Genomic DNA, 5,296 nt, shown 5'->3' with positions numbered 1-5,296 from the left:
GTTCCCACTCAACAGAGTAACAGCTTAATTCTGGCAATACCAAGTGGTGCTGGCGATCAGCTGGAACACGCATGTACTATTGATGAAAATGTCAACTGGAACCAGGTGTGGTGGCTCATGCCTGTAATCCCAGCACTTTAGGAGGCCAAAATAGGAGGATCATTTGAGGCTGAAGTTTGAGACCAGCCTGCGCAATGTGGTGAGACCCTATCTCTATAATTTATTTTTTAAAATTATCTGGGCACAGTGGCACACCACACAGCTGTGGTCCCAGTTACTTAGGAGGTTGAGGTGGGAAAAATGGCTTGAGCCCAGGAGGGTTCAAGGCTGCAGTGAGCCATGTTCACACCACTGCACTCTAGCCTGAGTGACAGAGTAAGACACTATCTCAAAAAAACAAAGAAAAGAGAGAGAGAGGGAGGGAGGGAGGGAGAGAGGGAGGGAAAATGTAAATCAGTGCAATTTGGGCAGATCAATTAAGTTGATTCACCTACGTCTCCCACCCAGCAATTCCACTCCTAGGTTTACCTTGGAGAAACTCTGAATCCCACGTTCAAGAACTGTTCACAAATGCAGCATCGTTTGTACTATAGGAAAACTGGAAACAGCCCAAATGTCAATCCTCCGAAAAAAGGGGAAATAAGCTGTGGAATATGATAGAATACCACTCATCAGTGAAAATCAGTGGACTAGACTAGACGAACGATATCAACGTGTATGAATCACAACGCTGCATGAACAAAGTTGCAGAAAGATGCATACGCGCCAGGCACAGTGGCCCACGCCTGTAATCCCAGCACTTTGGGAGACCAAGGCGAGCGGATCACGAGGTCAGGAGATCGAGACCATCCTGGCTAACACGGTGAAACCCTGTCTCTACTAAAAATACAAAAAAAAAGCCGGGCGTCGTGGCGGGAGCCTGTAGTCCCAGCTACTCAGGAGGCTGAGGCAGAAGAACGGTGTGAACCTGGGAGACAGAGTTTTCAGCGGGCCGAGGTGGCACCACTACACTCCAACCTGGGCGACAGAGCGAGACTCCGTCTCAAAAAAAAAAAAAAAAGAAAGAAAGACGCATACACTATTATGCCTATATATTGTTTGGAAATATACAAAACTGTACCTGATGTGTGTGGGAATACATGTCTACATAGTAAAAGCCTGGGGGCGAGCCTGGGGATAAGTTCCAAATTTAGAACTGGGTTTAACCTTGAATCCAAGACCCTGCCAGACTGGACCCTGATCTGGCCACCGTTAACGATACCTGGCTGTCCCTTGATTCTCCCTGAAATGCCTCTTGGATGCCCTAAAGCCACCCCCATCTCGTTGGAGGTAGGTCCCCAGGTGCGGGCTCCCCAGCCATTATTATCCTTTGGCCAGGAAGCTCTGGGTTTCACCTCAGCAAACATTGACTGGGAGTTTAACCTTGAGCATGTGAAAGTCATAGCTGTATTTGTAGCAGCCTGGTGCTCACATCCGCCCTGTGCAGTGCTAGGTGCAACTACCTGCATGTGGATGTCAACCTCATTTACAGGGGGAGTCCCTGAGGCTCTGCGAGGCCAAGCCTGTGCCCACACCAGCCCTACAGCCCGGCTGGCAGAGCTGGTCTTCCTCACATTGCCAGGGTCAGCCCGCTGACCCTTAGGCTGGGGCTCCTCGCCGGCCTCACCCCAACAGCGGGGCCAAACCTCATGAGTGGAAGGCACTGGGGGAGGGGTCAAAAAAACACCCCCTGACTCTTCCAGCCCTTGGCTTTCTGCATTGATTCTCATCGAGTCTGTTTCCCAGGTGAGAAGGTGGAGATGGAGGTGAACTGCCCACAACCACCAGCTGCTCACACACCTTCCTACATGTTAGGGCCTCTTACTCCAAGGATGGGAAAACGGAGGCCTAGAGCCAGCAGAGATCTGCCCTGGCACAAGCAGGAAACAGGGAGGAGTGCAGCTCAAACTAAAAACAATCAATGCAGGCCGGGCGCGGTGGCTCATGCCTGTTATCGCAGCACTGTGGGAGGCTGAGGCAGGCGGATCACCAGAGGTCAGGAGTTCGAAACCAGCCTAGCCAATATGGGGAAACCTCATCTCTACTAAAAACACAAAGACTAGCCGGGTGTGTGGTGGGTGCCTGTAATCTCAGCTACGCGGGAGGCTGAGGCAGGAGAATCACTTGAGCCGGGGATGCAGAAGTTGCAGTGAGCCAAGATGGTGCCACTGAACTCCAGCGTGGGCAACAGAGCGAAACTCCCTTTCAAAAATGAATGAATGAATGAATAAATAAATAAATAAATAAATATTAAGAAATAAATAAACAAAAACAATCAATCCAGCGCAGCCCGCTGGTGATACTGACTCCCACTCGGCCCGCACCCCACCCCGGACCCCACCAGCTCTTCTAGCGGGGTGCCTCCGTGTCCCCGAAGTGTCTTACAAAATGCCCATTACCCGGGCCTAGGGAGGCAGGGCCAGGCTTGGGGGCCTCCCAGGGATTCCGCCTCCTGATGGAGACTTTCCCAGCCCTCGGGGAATGAATGGGCTCACCGAGCCCGGGCCCCGCTGGCGTTCAGCTTCTTCCCCACAGGCTTTTCGGAATTTCCCCGACGCCGCCTAGACCGGCTCCTGCCGCGAGGGGGCGACAGAGCCCGGGCTCTGCGGAACCCGGCACCAGCGATCGCCGAAGACTCGCGAAGGTTCAGTGCTGGCGGTGAAACTGAGGCCTGCACCCAAGCGTCGCTGGGTAGGGGGCACTTCATCTGGGGAGCCTCCCCATTCTGCCTTGCCCTGGTTGCCCCTCAGCCCTTGGGCGCTCAAGTCCTGGCCGTTGTACCGGGTTGCAGCCTCCGGTCCTGCGCCACCCGCCCCGGTGCGATTTCACTTCCCCTGTCCTCACATCTAGCCGCGGGGGACCAGGTGGGCCAGGACCCCGGGGAGCTGAGAAACCCGATGCCAGTTCCCGCCGGCCTCGGACTGCCTGCGTGGCTCTCGTCTCTGCTCCTTGCGGGGTGGGACAGGTGCCTCCTACCTGAACCCAAGACTCAGGCAGCAGCTGGCCCGGTCCATCCCTGGGGGTGAGTGAGGGGGGCGGGGCATGGCTGACAGCGGGGACCTAGCATTCCTGAGCACCTCACTACTAGTGGGCTGAGCAGCTCTAGGCCAGCCTCTTGGCCTCTCTGAGCCTCGGTTTCCTCATCTGTCAGTGGGCTTGAGAGCGCTGTAGCACGGAGGACTGCAACGCAGTTCAAGGCTACCCAGAGGCCGTTCCTTCCTGCAGCCTTTCCTATTCCCCCCACGTGCATGGGCATCTCTGTCCCACACCAGGAGCCTCCTGCAGGGCAGGGGGCAGAGGTCAGTAGTCCTGATGATCACTGAAGCCTCTCACTCCGGGATTCAAGCGATTCTCCTGCCTCAGCCTCCCGAGTATCTGGGATTAACAGGCGTGAGCCACCATGCCCAGCTAATTTTTGTATTTTTAGTAGCGATGAGGTTTCACCATGTTGGCCAGGCTAGTCTTGAACTCCTGACCTCAGGTGATCTGCTTGCCTTGGCCTCCCAAAGCACTGCGATTACACGCGAGAGCCACCACCCCCAGCCAACACAGGGCCTTTTTTGATCCCCTAGTTGTCCCAGACAGACCCTAACCTCAGACGGGTGTGCTGGAGGGCTGCAGCCTAGCTGGACAACCCCAGTCAATGTTGGGGTTGACTGGGGTGCAGGGGTGCAGAGAGGCAGGTCCTGCAAACTACCCAAAGCCCTGCTTCATCCTCCTCCTCAGAGCTGGCATCTACTCCGGTTCTGGGTCTCATTTCCAGCATAATAGTTCAAAGACAAAGAAAGAAAGCAAACAAACCCTAACCCCACAACCAGCTGAGGCGGCCCCTCCTGGTCACCCTTTGATGTTTGAGGACTGAACAATGGGGCTGATTGCGGATGAGAGATTTGAAGCCATCTTAATTAGAAGGAAAGAATGTCCTCGTGGTCGGTTGTTCTAAAAATACAGCTGTGCCCACATCTGGAGGGAAAGGGTGGGGGCCTGGGAGGTGGGGACGGTGGTTAGGCCAGAGTCTGAAGCACTGACGCCTGCATTCCTTGGGGCGAAAGGGGGGGGCCTCTAAGCAGGGCCCCTTGGAAGGGGGTGGGGAGACACCAAAGCAGCCAGTCTGCTGTGGCTAGACCACCTTCTGCAGGTTTGGGATGTGCAAGCAGTGGAACAGGTGTGCCTTCCTGCGTCTGCCCTCACCGCTTCAAGAAAGCCCTCCCCGTGCCATGCCACAGCCTCGGTTTTCTCTTCTCTCCAAAGGGGCAACCAAATTTGTCATTTGTTTGCATTTCAAATACTCACTTTGCAACCTAATCTTGTATTTGTTTTGCATTATTCTTTTTTTCTTTCCTTTCCTTTTTTTTTTTTGAGACGGAGTTTCATTCTTGTTGCCCAGGCTGGAGTGCAATGGCGCGATCTCGGTTCACTGCAACCTCCGCTTCCTGGGTTCAAGCAATTCTCCTGCCTCAGCCTCCCGAGTAGCTGGGATTACAGGCACGTACCACCACACCTGACTAATTTTTGTGTTTTTAGTAGAGACAGGGTTTCGCCATGTTGGTCAGGCTGCTCTTGAACTCCTGACCTCAGGTGATCTGCCCACCTTGGCCTCCCAAAGTGCTGGGATTACAGGTGTGAGCCACCATGCCTGGCTGTTTTGCATTCATTTTCTTAAAGAGGCCCTCCTAATCTCATGAAGGTAAAGGGCATTGGAGGGCTGGGTGAGTGTTTGGAGGAGGACGTGGAGGCAGAGGCTCTGGTAGTGTCACTGTGAGAGGATGGGTCACCTGGGTTCTCATCTCAGCCCACTGTTAGGAGCCTCCCATCCCAGCGGCTGGACAATCACCTGGCATGGGGGGGCATGCCCCTGGTGGGAGCAGGGCCTGGATGCTTGTTGGGGCTATCAGTGGATGCAAGCCAGGTGGGAGGTGTGGTGAACCTAGGCCTTGCTTTTTTTTTTTTCTTTTTGAAATGGAGTTTTGCTCTTTTTACCCAGGCTGGAGTGCAGTGGCACAATCTCAGCTTACCGCAACCTCTGCCTCCCGGGTTCAAGCGCTTCTCCTGCCTCAGCCTCCCAAGTAGCTGGGATTACAGGCATGCGCCACCACGCCCAGCTAATTTTGTATTTTCAGTAGAGACAGGTTTTCTCCATGTTGGTCAGGCTGGTCTTGAACTCCCGACCTCAGGTGATCTGTCAGCCTCAACCTCCCAAAGTGCTGGGATTACAGGTGGGAGCCACCGCACCCAGCTGAACCCAGGCCTTTCTGAA

Source organism: Mandrillus leucophaeus, unplaced genomic scaffold (genome assembly GCF_000951045.1).
Source record: "Mandrillus leucophaeus isolate KB7577 unplaced genomic scaffold, Mleu.le_1.0 Scaffold820, whole genome shotgun sequence".
In the NCBI taxonomy this organism is placed as follows: domain Eukaryota; kingdom Metazoa; phylum Chordata; class Mammalia; order Primates; family Cercopithecidae; genus Mandrillus; species Mandrillus leucophaeus.
The sequence above is the reverse complement of the archived record's forward strand: the minus strand, read 5'-3'. Positions refer to the sequence as shown.